Source organism: Nerophis ophidion, linkage group LG17, assembly GCF_033978795.1.
Source record: "Nerophis ophidion isolate RoL-2023_Sa linkage group LG17, RoL_Noph_v1.0, whole genome shotgun sequence".
Classification (NCBI taxonomy): Eukaryota; Metazoa; Chordata; class Actinopteri; order Syngnathiformes; family Syngnathidae; genus Nerophis; species Nerophis ophidion.
The window spans coordinates 44,159,115-44,175,056 of record NC_084627.1 but is presented as its reverse complement, the minus strand read 5'-3'; the positions used below and the strand labels follow the sequence as shown (position 1 = coordinate 44,175,056).

Genomic DNA, 15,942 nt, shown 5'->3' with positions numbered 1-15,942 from the left:
GAATAAGTCCACAAAAAAAATCTAGCTGTCAACACTGAATATTGCATTGTTGCATTTCTTTTCACAGTTTATGAACTTACATTCATATTTTGTTGAAGTATTATTCAATGAATTTATTTATAAAGGATTTTTGAATTGTTGCTATTTTTAGATTATTTTTGAAAAATGTCACGTACCCCTTGGCTTACCTTCAAGTACCCCCTGGGGTACGCGTACCCCCATTTGAGAACCACTGGTTTACATGACCAAATAAAAAACACCTAATGGAAAAAAAAAACAATCAGGAGGAAAGTTTTCCTTGCACAAGATAATATGAACTCCAGTCCAGACTTAGTGTGTTGAGTTTGCACCTTGCAAAATGAATGTAGGCACATTTGGTCCACAAACATCTCCCTCACACGCTGTTGTTATTCCCAGACTCAATATAATCGCTTTACAGTCACGCCCCGCCCACCTACGTCATGATTGACTGCGCTCTCCTCCAATCAGCTTGCAGATAGCACGCCCGGCCTCCTTCCTTCTGCCCCGGGTCGGACTTGCTGTGTGGCGCCGCTGGTTTACTTTTCTGCTTCTCGCCGAGGAGCTGCAACTATCACACTTCCAAACATGGACGGCGACAACATCATAATGTCCGCTTGACTCGGAGGGGTTTTCCAAGGTAGGTGCTGGTTCATTTTTTGAGCTGCTTAACGGCGAGGGAAGGGATTTAAGCAGCGAGCATGCGGTGGGGCAGAAAGTTTCTCTCCAATGTTTATTCCCGGTGGATGTGTGCACCTCTACAGAATATTTCAACATTTAATTCCACAGTGAGCTGGTGAAAAAGGTAAGTTGTTGCCACGGTGGATCATGTTTTTGAAGAAGCTGGCGCCGGGTCTATTAATATTTGTTAATTGTTATGTGACTGGTGTGTGTCTAGGAATTTTCCAAATGGGGTCCCAGGGACCCCATCAAGTCATAAAAATGGAGCCCCACTTTTTTGTAACCGTTTTCAAAACAAATGATGCATCACATTGTCCTGTTTTAACTCCATCCATCCAGCTTCTTCAGTTTATCCGAGTTAGGGTCGCGGGGGCAGCAGCCTAAGCAGGGAAGCCAAGACTTTCCTCCCCACAGCCACTTAATCCAGCTCCTCCTGGGGGGTCCACATAGTCTTCCCAACGTGTCCTGGGTCTTCCCCGTGGCCTCCTGCAAGGGCGTAGAATTGGGTAGGGACGCTAGGGACACGTCCCTACCAATATCCAGCCGCTACTGTGTAGTCAATATCAATACAAGCGCTGCCCGTAATGTTTAGTCAATGATTATGGCACAGAAAGGGTTAAATGTCGGTCTCTGCTAGAAGTCCCGCCTCTAACCTAATTATCGCTCCCTGATTGGTTTTCACTTTCATGCTAACTTACGTGTGATTGGCTGTCCCCGCTATCACTCCTTCTGCTTGTAAAAGCTAGCTTACATGCTAGTTGCTAGCGAGCGGACAAGAGTGTTACGCCAAATTTCTTCCCCCCTACAAAAACCTTACCCCCCCTCATTTACTTCCGGGGTCATGATTAATACAGACGTTTTGTTAACGCTATATTATGAAAATATAACACCATATTATAAAAATACAGACGTTTTGTTAACGTTATATTATAAAAAAAATTAAAAAACAATTTACAAACTATGGGATGACGCGTTTACTTCCGGGGTCACGTTTCCTCTTATGTCATCCCATAGCTTGTGTTTGTAAATTGTTTTTTTTAATTTTTTTATAATATAGCGTTAACAAAACGTCTGTATTTTTATAATATAGCTTTATATTAGATCGCCGGATTTCACCTTTCCGTTTTATTTTTGAAATTATTTTTTTAGTTTCATGTATTTGTGTAGAAGTGAGCAACGGTTTGAAAATACCAAAGTGGTGGAAATACAATAAACCCTCACTAGATGATCACGGCTTCACGGTGGCAGAGGGGTTAGTGCGTCTGCCTCACAATACGAAGTTCCTGCAGTCCTGGGTTCAAATCCAGGCTCGGGATCTTTCTGTGTGGAGTTTGCATGTTCTCCCCGTGAATGCGTGGGTTCCCTCCGGGTACTCCGGCTTCCTCCCACCTCCAAAGACATGCACCTGGGGATAGGTTGATTGGCAACACTAAATTGGCCCTAGTGTGTGAATGTGAGTGTGAATGTTGTCTGTCTATCTGTGTTGGCCCTGCGATGAGGTGGCGACTTGTCCAGGGTGTACCCTGCCTTCCGCCCGATTGTAGCTGAGACAGGCGCCAGCGACCCCGAAAGGGAATAAGCGGTAGAAAATGGATGGATGGATAGATGATCATGTGATTTTACAATGCTAAAATATAATTCATGAATATGAAGTAATATTCATATTTAGTAAAAGCCTTTTTGCTCAGGCAGTAACTGCACCATCAAGCTCTATGGTCATTGTCCTTAATGTATCTGTCGTGCATCAACATATTTTTGGCCAGCAGTTCATTTCTGTTACAGACCAGGCGGAGGCATGTGTTTGGCTCTTTCAAATAGGAACAACCAGTGGACACTAATCTGCTTGTATTTGAGTATTAGTGACAAACATATTTACAGTACAAAAGCAGCAATAGAAAGAAGTAGTTGAAGGGAAAAAGTGTGAGTGATTTAAACACAAGTTGGGGAAAAGATTATTACAGTTCATTTATGTTTATTTACAATGTTGTATTGCAGGAATGTATTTCTGATGTTGTTAATGGACAGTAGGCTATGTTCATTGACAGTATGATGCACAGTTGCACTACAGCCCTACACTAAAGAGTAAAGATGAGAACTCTTCCAAGTTGTCTCCTTTGCTTTCATTTTAGTTGCTTTACCCTATAATATATGCATGACGTGAAATTATGATTGCTAATGTAAAAAAAAAAAAAAAGTAAACTTTCAGAGTGCTGCCTTGGAGCACTTTTGTGTCCCCACCAATCTCAAAATCAAACCTACTCCCTTGGCCTCCTACCAGTCGGACGTGCCCTAAACACCTCCCTTGGGAGGCGTTCGGTTGGCATCCTGACCAGATGCTCGAACCACCTTATCTGGCTTCTCTCCATGTGGAGAAGGAGCGGCTTTACTCTGCGTTCCTCCCGGTTGACAGAGCTTCTCACCCTATCTCTAAGGGAGAGCCCCGCCACCCGGCGGCGGAAACTCATTTGGGCCGCTTGTACCCGTGATCTTATCCTTTTGGTTATAACCCAAAGCTCATGACCATAGGTGAGGATGGGAACGTTGTAGATCGACCAGTAAATTGAGAGCTTTGCCTTCCGGCTCAGCTACTTCATCACCAAAACAGATCGATACAATGGCCACATTACTGAAGACGCCGCACCGATCCGCCTGTCGATCTCACCATCCACTCTTCCCTCACTCGTGAACAAGACTACGAGGTACTTCAACTCCTCCCCACCTTGGAATGGCACTCCACCCTTTTCCGGGTGAGAACCATGGACGTAGTAGATCGACCAGTAAATTGAGAACTTTGCCTTCCGGCTCAGCTACTTCATCACCAAAACAGATCGATACAATGTCCACATTACTGAAGACGCCGCACCGATCCGCCTGTCGATCTCACAATCCACTCTTCCCTCACTTGTGAACAAGTAGAGGTACTTGAACTCCTCTACTTGGGGCAAGATCTCTTCTCCAACCTTGGGATGGCACTCTACCCATTTCCTGGTGAGAACTATGAACTTGGACTTGGAGATGCTGATTCTCATCCCACCTCCAAGTGCCATCTCCAGGTTGGGAAGGAGATCTTGCCGATATCTAAATGTATTCAGTTATAAACATTCATTCACTTTCTTCTTTCCTTCATGGATTTAAACTTTACCGCTGCCGGTAGTTTTTTTACTATATTTTAATTTTATAAGTTGTATGTGTATTTATTTCATTATAAAAGTGTAAAACCTTTTTTGCTCCAGCCATGAAATGATGATAATGGTGTGTCAGGGCATACATACATATGACAAAATGAATTGATTATTCTCACCTGTCAGTAGATCATCAGTCGTTTAAATAAACCGCTGCATCTACACTTTCATGGCAAATAGAGCCAACAAACTTAAAATTTCGAAAGTTAGTTTTCAATGTCATTTCCCTTGACAGGAAGGTATTACAAAGCACACGCAACCTTTTTTTTTTCAATCACATCCACCGGAGCTCGCATTCTCGTTGACTCTCCTTCAACAAGTGGACAAAGTTTTTCTTTAAGTAGAATCACAGCTGACCCGGGCATCTTGCCATCTAAGAAGTGTTGTATCCCAAATAGCTGCAGTGACTTTCTCTTAAGGTATTCATGTCTGATTTCCACAAGTGTCCGTACAGACGGAAGGAGAAACACGGGCATGTCTGGATGACTCGCGGCTAGCTCCGAGTTACGAAACCACTTTATTATGAAGCTGGCTGTGGCGCGTTACTTTCTGACGTCACTTCCTGTGCGGGGCACGGCCTTTCTGGTGTCACTCCCTCTCCGAACTCCGTCCGTTAACGATCAATGAGTCCATACAAAGCTAAGAGCCGGAGAGTCAAGAAATACACGGTGCACTTACCCTGTGTAAAAATTTGTCCGAGGACGGGGACCTTAAACAATAGTTTGGTGTGGCCGAAACGGGGCTTAGGCTGAATTATCATTGGTTTAAGGCAGGGATGTCAAACTCAAATACAGACTGGGCCAAAATTTAAAACTGAACAAAGCCGCGGGCCATGGTTGAAGAAATTAACCTTTTAATAGGGACCCAAACAAGTTTTGCAATGAATATTGAACAAGCAAGGCTTAAAATAGGGCAGCATGGTGGTACAGGGGTTAGTGCATCTGCCTCACAATACGAAGGTCCTGAGTAATCCTGGGTTCAATCCCGGGCTCGGGATCTTTCTGTGTGGAGTTTGCATGTTCTCCCCGTGACTGCGTGGGTTCCCTCCGGGTACTCTGGCTTCCTCCCATGGAACAGACAGAGCTTATATAACGTAATAGTGCAAAATCAACTTTGAAAAAACAAACGAAAAAACATCAGTGGTATATTAAATAAAATTTAATTAAAAAAATTAATGCCTCTTTTCTATTTGCAGCCTTCTGAGGTAAATATCAACATCAACTTTTTCCACAGGCTAACAAATTCGAAAATAAAATAAAAATGAGGTGGACAGGGTTTGGTGGTATCGGGGGGTGTATATTATAGTGTACCGGTAGAGTTAGTGCTGCAAGGGGTTCCGGGTATTTGTTCTGTTGTGTTTATGTTGTGTTACGGTGCGGGTGTTCTCCCGAAATGTGTTTTGTCATTCTTGTTTGGTGTGGGTTCACAGTGTGGCGCATATTCTTAACAATGTTAAAGTTGTTTATACGGCCACCCTCAGTGTGACCTGTATGGCTGTTGACCAAGTATGTGTGTGTGAAAGCCGCATTTATTATGTGACTTGGCCAGCACGATGTTTATATGGAGGAAAAGAGGACGTGACGGCATGTTGTAGAGGACGCTAAAGGCAGTGCCTTTAAGGTACGCTCCCAATATTGTTTTCCGGGCGGAAATCAGGAGAATGGTTGCCCAGGGAGATTTTCGGGAAGGACACTGAACTTCGGGAGTCTCCCGGGAAAATTGGGAGGGTTGGCAAGTATGAGTATTAGCGGTGAATGTGGTGTTACCGGCGGGCCAGCTTTAATGTTAATTTGATATTGCCTCAAGGGCCAAATGAAATTAAACGGCGGGCCAGATTTGAGTTTGACACCCATGATTTAAGGGGTTAAACGGCTTAGTGTAGACAAAGCCTCAGTTGTGCTGACGTTATCCTTCTTTGTGGGGACATTGTTTGATTGTCATGTCATGTATGGACACACGCTGCAAGTTTTTGCTGTCGTCCAGCATTCTGTTTTTGTTTACTTTGTAGCCAGTTCAGTTTTACTTTCGTTTTGCATAGCCATCCCTATGCTTCAGAGCCTTTTCCTAGCAGGACTTGCCTTTTGTTCATTTTTGGTTTAAGCGTAACATACCTTTTTATCTGCACACTGTCTCCTGCTGTGCTCTGCATATTGGGATCACCACAAACCATCCTCGAAACGTTCCCACTTCTACAAAGCAATAAACGTCCCGCTTCCACCTACAGATATGGAGTATCACATGTTTACCCTGCCGAGCTCTATATAGCACAGACACTAGACAACGGCACATTATTTGCAGATTATAATGATTTATTTTTCAAATTATATTTTTTAGACCAATTAGGTGAAGTTGCATAATTTCCCACGGCACACCAGACAATATCTCACGGCACAGTGGTTGAAAAACACCGGTCTAACCTGCACATGCTAATGTCTTCAAAAAACAACGTGCACTGTATGATTTGAACATAGTTGCTAGTCTTCCTTACAAATACAAGAGAGTTGGGCTGGAGTACTACAGATGTGCATTCCTGCAGCCAGTGGAGTGATCAAGGCTTTAAATAGAGCCCAACAGGAATGCAAACAGAGCCAGCACTCGGCGCAACCTTGGGGCCATCTCAGGAGGAGTTGAGTGAAAAGGTGTTTTGCTTAAAATAAGACCAATTTGTGCCCCTGGTTGGATGCCACTTAAATGAGAAAGGATTCTTGTGAAAGGAGATGCCACTCTTCTTTCTGCAGCTGAAAACCCACTAAAGCAGGGGTGGCCACACTTTTTCTGCAGGCCAGCTACTTTTCAGTTGACCAAGTGGAGGGGATCTACCTCATTCATATGTATCATTTATATTGATTTATTTATGAAAGGATAATTAACAAGTTAAAGGTGTTTAATGATAATATAAGCATGTTTAACATTCCTTTCTTTCATGCAGACAAGAATATAAGTTGGTGTATTACCTGATTGTGATGACTTGCATTGATTGGAATCAGACAGTAGTGATGATAACGTCCACATTTTCCAAATGTGGAAGTTTTTCTGTCCAATACCACATGAAAGTCCTTGCCTTTTGCCGTCTTATTTGTCCAGCTTCCATACTCCTTTTTATACACTTTACAAGAAATACATTGGCAGCAAACTCTGTAGCTTGCTGACTTGTGCACGCCAGCTTTCTGAGACTCTTATTTTATCAGCGCAGACAGGATGAAGCAGCGCTTTTACTGTGAAAGCAGGAACAGTGCAGTCAGTCTTTAGAGTTTTGACGGCAGGTACGGCACGAGAGTCTCTTGATTTCTTTGTTAGTTTGTATTTGTTTATTTGAAGGACAATGTGCAGTTACATTTAGAAGATAAATAAATAAATAAATGGGTTGTACTTGTATAGCGCTTTTCTACCTTCAAGGTACTCAAAGCGCTTTGACACTACTTCCACATTCACCCATTCACACACACATTCACACACTGATGGAGGGAGCTTCCATGCAAGGCGCTAACCAGCACCCATCAGGAGCAAGGGTGAAGTGTCTTGCTCAGGACACAACATGCCTGCACCATGTTAATTTCCATCTGTAGTCCTTTTATGGTGCATCTAACATCCACACTATTAATATACGGGATTAAAAATACACAATAATATTGAAATGACATAATGATAAATAATTTGAAATACAAGTACAACACATAGAGGGTGTGTGAGTTACAAATCAGTGGGCGGTCAAGTTCATTTAAAGTGCAGAAGTATATAAGGTGCAGCAGTTTTTTATCAAAGTCCACATGCAGTGCAGTAGCCATCAGATGGTACCCATAAGGGTATCATTCAAAAGCCATATACCCCATTGGTACTGCATACGTACAAACAGTTTGCAATGTTACGAGATTGAAATTGTACTCTGGTGACCATTAGACTGCTCCCGCCAAGGTATCATCTGATGGTCCAATACCTGCCGGGTATTGCTAGCAGGATTGGTGGTATAAAAGCCAGTGTTTGGTTATCCAGGGTAAATCACACCTAACCTTTTCCGTCTCCACACACAACAATGTCCAGTGTTGTGGTATTTCAATTAACTGGAATCCAGTGTGGTGTGGGGTGATTTTTTTTTTATTACGTATGTTGGTTCTCATGAAGTGTGCCATAATTAGTAGTAGTTGTTATTGTAGCAGGAATTGTGGAAGGGAAAAGCGTTTGTGAAATGAATGCACTGCCGTACGCCTAAAATGACCAAAATACCTAAATTTGACATGTTACTATGAATGTGCCTGATACATATATACTTACCGCACATATATAAAATGTTGATGGAAGTGTTTGGATGGTTGTTAAGCGCTTAATATGCAGAATAGAGCAACTCTCATAAGCTCCATTGTGGGAAGATTTATTTACTAGTTGGAGTGCATAAAAAAAGGAATAAAAACATCCATTATAGTCGCACATAAGGATTGTCAATGATGGACAAAATTCCTAAAAAAATTGCATTTCCCCTTCAACTGCGTGGCCTGAATGGCGGTGCGGGTTTCTATTTGGCCAGTAATTAAGTCCTTGCACACAAAAAGATGAAAGATGAGACCACTGTTGTGCTCGCTGGCAAATTTTACTTCAAAACAGACCAAGAAAGGACTTTCGATCAAACCGTGAACACGTATAGAGCAAATAAATGGCGTGCGTTCTTGTGTAGCATTTCAAAAATGTTGTTGTATGACATTCTGACAATACTGAAGAGTCGCATTTGTGTCCAAATATTGAAATTATTAAAGCAAGTAAGAATCTGTGAATAATCATGATTTATCCAAGTTCAAAAGTGAGATTTATCTGATTGATAAAAAATCATTTGAAAAAAAAAACATTCTTTTACAATTGAATAGGAATTTTCTTAAATTGCAGTGCGGATTTTGATAAGATGACTGGCGTTCAATGCTGTCACCTAAGGATGTCTGGTCTATACAGTTGTATCTTAGTTTATGAGCTCAATTGGTTCTATGACCGAGCAAGTTACTGCATTACTGCATTATTATCCACAATACTTTTATGTACTCCAGCGACACAACAGACATTTTTAAAACCACAATGAAACCATATTTGTTTCCCTGTACCTTTTATATATGCTTAGATGAAAGGTGGGGCTCATTGTGGACTGAGACCTGTCAACCACATTCGCATACAACTTAATGAACATAACTGTACTTCCTCATGTAGTGGCCTCTGGGGTTTATTTACTCAACTGCAGAGATTACCAGGCTGGCATTGAACTGAACAGCCCTTTTATATTTGCAAAAATAATATTTGGCCATTTGTATTAACTATGCTTCCATATGAAAATATTTTCTAAAATATGCAATACAACAGGTATGACGCTGCTTTTAAAAAGTCATTCACCTAGGAATAGATTTATTGCCAACACTAAATTGGCCCTAGTTGGTGTGAATGTTTTCTATCCGTGTTGGCCCTGCGATGAGGTGGCCTGAGGTCTGTTAAGCGTTCTCAAGTATCTTGAAAGGAGCTGTACTATAGTCCAAAACATGATTACTAATATGCTAATATTAGTAATCATGTTTTGACGGTGTGGCGCAGTGTGAGAGTGGCCATGCGCAACCCGAGGGTCCCTGGTTCAATCCCCACCTAGTACCAACCTCGTCACGTCCGTTGTGTCCTGAGCAAAACACTTCACCCTTGCTCCTGATGGGTGCTGGTTAGCGCCTTGCATGGCAGCTCCCTCCATCAGTGTGTGAATGTGTGTGTGAATGGGTGAATGTGGACGTAGTGTCAAAGCGCTTTGAGTACCTTGAAGGTAGAAGAGCGCTATACAAGTACAACCCATTTATAAGTAACTCAAAAGACGGATATTGCAAATTAGCGCTACTTATTGTTATGAGTTAAAGTCAACGTAAGCCGTGCTTGCCTCCCCACAATAGACCACCATTTTACATGTAACATGCTTTTTAAAATAACAAAATCAAACCCACTTTTAGATAAGAAAGATTGTATGCAAACAATACTATAAAATGTGCGACGAACAACTACAGGAGTTTTATGAAGTCATGTAATAATAATGTACAGCATTTACCTTGGAGAGTGGACTATTGTGATGTGTTCGTCCGTGCAACAATAGGAAAGACAAAATTGTTGTTTACACACGGACATCTTTGAGTGACGGACCTCAGAGTTGACAGCCACAGACACGTATGTCTGCATAAGACCCAGTGAGCAAGGCTAATGCTGAAATACGTCTTTTAGACCATTGGCCAGCTTCTCCATATTTTCATGGATACATTTTCGCTGTGTGAATATTTTATGAAACTGAATTCTGCTTTGGTGTAGTGCAGACTGGTGGTCGGACTGCTTAGTCGAGTCTGCTACACAGTAGGACACGTTTTCAACAGTTCATTTATTTTATAAGGTGGGTGTTGTCCTTCGCGCTCATTTCGTCAGTTCAGGTGGTTGGAGGGCAGGATTGTGTCGATCTCTGGCTGTGGACAATTACTACCCGCGACTGGGCAGGCTCCAAACTCAAATTATGTTTACAACCTAAAGCCAAAAGACCAATTGTTCTTCAAAATAGTCATAAGCTGAGTAGCACTGTACTTATGTGTACGTAGTTCATGCATGGATCCAAAAGCAGTCCTAGAGAAGTGACCAACAATTTGTAAATACATGAAATAATAGCTCACGTTGGTACCCAATTGCTATCATTAGCTGGCAATAAACATTATGTGGGTTGTAGTTTTACATTTTGGGAGCAGCATGAGCACTCGCAGGACTTTCGGAAGTTATTGCCTTCTCGGCAGCCACCTATCCGTGCAGTACAGCTTAAAGATGATAGAGGTGGGAGACTTTGAGAAACTCACGATTGGATTACAATTCAGGAGCTACGATTCCGGGCCTCACGGTGGCCGAGGGTTTAGTGCATCTGCCTCACAATATGAAGGTCCTGAGTAGTCAGGGTTCAATCCCGGGCTCGGAATCTTTCTGTGTGGAGTTTGCATGTCCTCCCTGTGAATGCGTGGGTTCCCTCCGGGTACTCCAGCTTCCTCCCACTTCCAAAGACATGCACCTGGGGATAGGTTGATTGGCAACACTAAATTGGCCCTAGTGTGTGAATGTGAGTGTGAATGTTGTCTGTCTATCTGCGATGAGGTGGCGACTTGTCCAGGGTGTACAGCGCCTTCCGCCCGATTGTAGCTGAGATAGGCACCAGCGCCCTCCGCGACCCCAAAGGGAATACGCGGTAGAAAATGGATGGATGGATGGAGCTACGATTCCATTAAACATCGATTATTGATGTAATTTATGTATATTGATGCAGTTTTACATTTCTTTATGTCTCACCAAGTAAGTGTTTATCACTTGCAACTTTTAGAAACAGTGGATTTGTAATAAGAATCGGTTAAATTAATTCCCATCACAATAGTGTGCAAAACTGCAACACAAATGCCCTATAATTAGAGGTGGAAATCTTTGGGCACCTCACGATTCGATTACAATTACAATTCAGAAGGTACGATTCGATTCAAAATCGATTATTGATGCATCTTTAATTTATGTATATTGGTGCAGTTGTGCATTTCTTTTCGTTTCACTAAATAAGCGTTTAACACCTGCGATGTTGAAAAAACAGTGCACTTGTAATGAAAAACCGTTAAAATAATTCCCACATTTATTACATGAAAGGAAATATCTGCAAAACTGGAACATAAGAGCCGTAAAATAAAGGATCTGATTGGATCGCTCGGTGAGGTGGCTCTCTGCAGTCAGCCAAAGTTTAGAACTCTCTGCATTACTTTATTTAAAATAAATAAATCGGTTAATGACGCTTACTAATCGATTTTATAACAGACCATGTCCGACTTATGATGCATCTAAATATCAATTATTTCCCCCACTTCCACTTATAATAAGGGCGCTAGTCGGATCTCTCAGTCAGGTGGTTCGCTGCCGTCAGACCTGTCTGCCTTACGTTACATACAAAAAATAAATCGATAATCGATTATTGACGTTTACTAATCAATTTTGTAATTGTTCATGTCGGAATTGCGATGCATCTAAAAATCTATTATTTCCCCCACCTGTGGATAAAACCAATCTAATCATTATCTGAAACAATCATTGACATTTTAGCTTTGTGTTGTGGCTTACAAATCAAAATAGTGTAATATCTAATACTATAGTTTTTTAATTATAAATTAATAGGATTTTAACATTGCAATGTGTAAAGGGACAATAACAAAGTAAAAACAGTCTCAGTGTAATTTTATAGTAGGTGGCCCCTTTGTAAGTGTAGGGATTAATGGGATATCCTAGATTGTACCCCTGGTGATTGGTTTGGGGAGAATAGCACATCATTATCATTGTAGTTTGTTGTCACTTTAGCAACGGTTGTCAAGTATAATGCTAAGTTTACAGCACAGGCTAACACTTCTGGTTGACAAGACAGTCTTAATGTGTTAATTTTTCACAGATTTACTGTGAAGTTGGTTAAGAGTACTACTGCACCAGATCACCACTATTTTCAATCTTCACCTTTATGACACGGTTTTGCTCTTGTAAACTCTACTTTGTCCATTTTTGGGAGACAATTGGATGTGAAATGCTTATGTAACCAGACAATCTCATGCTTATTCCACTGTCAAAGTAGGAATACACACAGATTAGTTAAAAAGCAATGTGTACCTTGCTGTTTTCTCCTGGGAATCAGTCCATTATAAATCCAATGATTTGTCTTCCAGGAAGGAATGTGCATAAATACATTTTAATGTTGCTGAAAGAAATTTTTTATGTGATTTTAGAGTATTTTGGATTCACCCCAAATTCAGATCTTTGCAACTTCAAGCCGCAGGGCAATTCACTGTACTGGTTTCACAGTATGTACTGTACCTCGGTTTTCGTACGCCCTACGTTTCGTATGTTTCGGTTTTCACCAGAAATTTTTACCAAAGTTTGCCCCGGTTTTTGTATCTTGTCTTGGTTCTTATGCGGCCAAACATCGCATGTAACACACTAATCCGTTTGCCTGCACATCATTCCGCTGAATCGTTTTCCATTTCGTACAGGCGAGTTTTTCCTCTTCAGAAGGCATTTTACTTGTTTTAATCGTGGGGGCTTGAGTGCAAACAATGATTACATAGATTTCAATTAATTTTAATGGGTTGATTTGAGTTATCAGCGTTTGGTCGTAGAACCAAATTAAGTAGGAGAGTTGAAGTACTGTTATATAATTATTTTTTTTATAAGATGGGCCTTATGTGTAGATATGTTTGGCGTTATTAACAGATCGATTGAAAATGCAATATTTATTATGGGAAAACTGATTTGTTTTCTGTATGATTTGGTCTTTATCTGACCTCTTGGAACAGATTATAACAAAACTGTACTGTATTTTCGTAATTAGTTTTACACTGGTTAATGTTATTGCGTATAGCATAGTCAAAGTGGTTGCCTGGATCTAGAAATATTTAAGAGGTTCCAATAAAACACAGTTATTGACAGATGTTTTGCATTTACACTTGCCATTCATTTGAATATACACGCGTGGAGAAGAACTATCTTTGAGTGACTGAGCCCACATTTTGTATTGATTCCCAGAACAATACTTTTTAACCTCAGTCAGTTCTTTCTGCTTTTTGGGAACAGTCTTGCATTTCAGGCAAGTTTCAGGTTTTTCAGTTTCTCTTCAGCTCCCCTTGATAGTCTGCAGACAACTCTTACTGGCAATCCAATCTTTGCTTTCATGCTGGCCAAAACCAACACACAGTGTATATGTGTACACAGGCTGACTCCATATGGACCGGGCCTCCACACACACTCATGCATGCACATACGGTATATACATTTTTCCACATGGTTTCAGACTCAGCCGTTTCCAAATGCTCATAAACACATAATCACATGTGCACAGAGTACTTACACGTTTTCATACTCTTCTCTGCACTCATATTTCAATCCTCACACACATGTGGGCCCTCGGTAATCAATTCAAAATTAGAGAGAAAGCTGCTGCAAGAGCAAGAGTATTGCTTGCCAACTAACTCTGAGGCCATACTTTTCTTGGTATGTGTGTGCGTGTGTTTTTCTATGTGTGAGGCAGAAAGAGCCAGCTTTTGATATTGAACCAACTCTGAGAGGCCTACAATGGGACAGTTCTTCTACTCGGCCCCTTTAAATTCAGCTTAAACCCCACTCACCAAACGCAGAGCTCAATTGCTCAGTGTTTTTTTTGGGTAGTCCTTTGGAACAAAACTATCTAACATACTATCAAATCTCTACGACTTGGCAGTTGGTGTCTTTTCACTACTACCGTGGTTCTCCATATTAATTGCAGCTTCTACATCTCCCAGCCACAGGGTGAAGCCACCAAAGTGGAGTCTGGTTTTGTGGCTCAGAGTTTTGGCTTCTTTCAGGCTGAGCTGGCCAATAAAAATAGCGATAGAGTTGTGATAATGATGGTTAAGTTATGATTGAAAATAAAGGTTGCACAAAAACTGGTTCCTTAAAGATAGTTGAGTAATGAGGCAGATTTGTGTTCGCATGCAGAATACTTTCAAAGCTACACAAGGCTAAATGTCTACATTTGATCGCCTATGCAAATCCTAGTTTATGGCTTTAGGTAATTAAAGCTATTACCAAAAACAGTATATTCCCTTATCCCGATATTTGGTTCATAGCAGAGATGTCCTGATCAACATTTTTGGCCTCCGATCCTGAACATAATTTTTGGGCTTTATTGAGCCCCTATCTAATCTTTGACCATAGATCATAGAGCTAAAAATGTTTCACCGCAAGTTACTAAAGTAAACACAATAACATATCTTTATAAAGCTTATCTTATTAAAGTTAGGATTTGCTAGTATTGTTGTAAATCAGATGATATATTCAATTTGTGGTTGTGCTACAAAGCAAAGTGGCTGGTGCACCAAAACTAAACAGTAGCAAAAGCAACCCACAAATGGTTGTGTAAGACATATAACAAGAAGAAAAATATCGATTTAATCACTTAAATATTGTTCATATACAATGCTATACTAGGTATTGACAATATTGACATTATTATTTTTTATCCTGTTTATTTATGTTTTTGCCTATCTGCAAGTGTGATTTGGTTACCATATGGTTCATATATACCATATGATTCATTAGTATCGCGGTACTATACTAATACCGGTATACCGTACAACCGTAATATGTATGTATATATACAAATGTATAGTCTGTGTATATACATACTGTATCTTTTGGACTATAAGGCACACTTAAAAACCTTTCATTTGCTCAAAAATCGACTGTGTGCCTAATAACCCAGTGTGCCTAATTTAGGGAATAATTCTGGTTGTGCTTACCAACCTCAACATTTTTATATTTGGTACATGGTGTGATAAGTGTGACCACTAGATGGCAGTCACACATGAACGATATGTGTCGACTGTATGACCATATGTTAAAACATACATATGGTCCTAAGTTTTTAAACTTTTTTAAAGTCCTAAAACAGTATGACCATATGATAAAATATGTAGACCATTAATATATGGTCTATATTTTTTTTCTATATATCTGTTTGAATCTAATAATGATTCATTGGAATCTGTTATTATTATTATTATTATTATTATTATTATTATATAGTATTACCCCTACTTTATATGTAAGTTTTAAAGCTAAGCACACTTTGTGTGTGTGTGTGTGTGTCTGTGGCATGCTTAGCCATTCACTTTCCTCTAGTCCTACAGTGATAATGATGCTTGAAAGAAACTTACTTTATTTTCCGCCATTGTGATGAGCATTAGTATCTTGGAAGCGGCTTTGCACTGCGTATAGACTACGGGTGCCCTTTACGTCGATCGCGAGCTACCAGTCAATGGCGGAGGGTGTGTCAGTCCATCGCCACCCGGGCGTTTAAAAAAATAGACCTAAATCTTCACCAACACGTCACTCAATTGACATTCACGGCACCCGCGGGTCTTGTGAGATGACAGTGGTTGCTGCGAGCTCATTATTAAGAAAAATTGACCGACAGGAAGGCGAGAAACACTTTTTATTTCAACAGACTCTCGCACCATACCTGCCGTCAAAACTCTAAATA

General features: G+C 40.7%; 1 protein-coding gene across 1 annotated transcript in view; it reads left to right on the top strand.

The window, feature by feature from the left end:
- The first annotated feature begins 504 nt into the window (after positions 1–504).
- Positions 505–15,942, top strand: part of il11ra (interleukin 11 receptor subunit alpha) — a 109,707-nt gene continuing 94,269 nt past the window's right edge. Inside the window, exon 1 of the mRNA XM_061877008.1 lies at positions 505–658. The gene's annotated coding sequence lies outside the window, so the exon portion shown is untranslated. The remainder of the gene's footprint in view (positions 659–15,942) is intronic.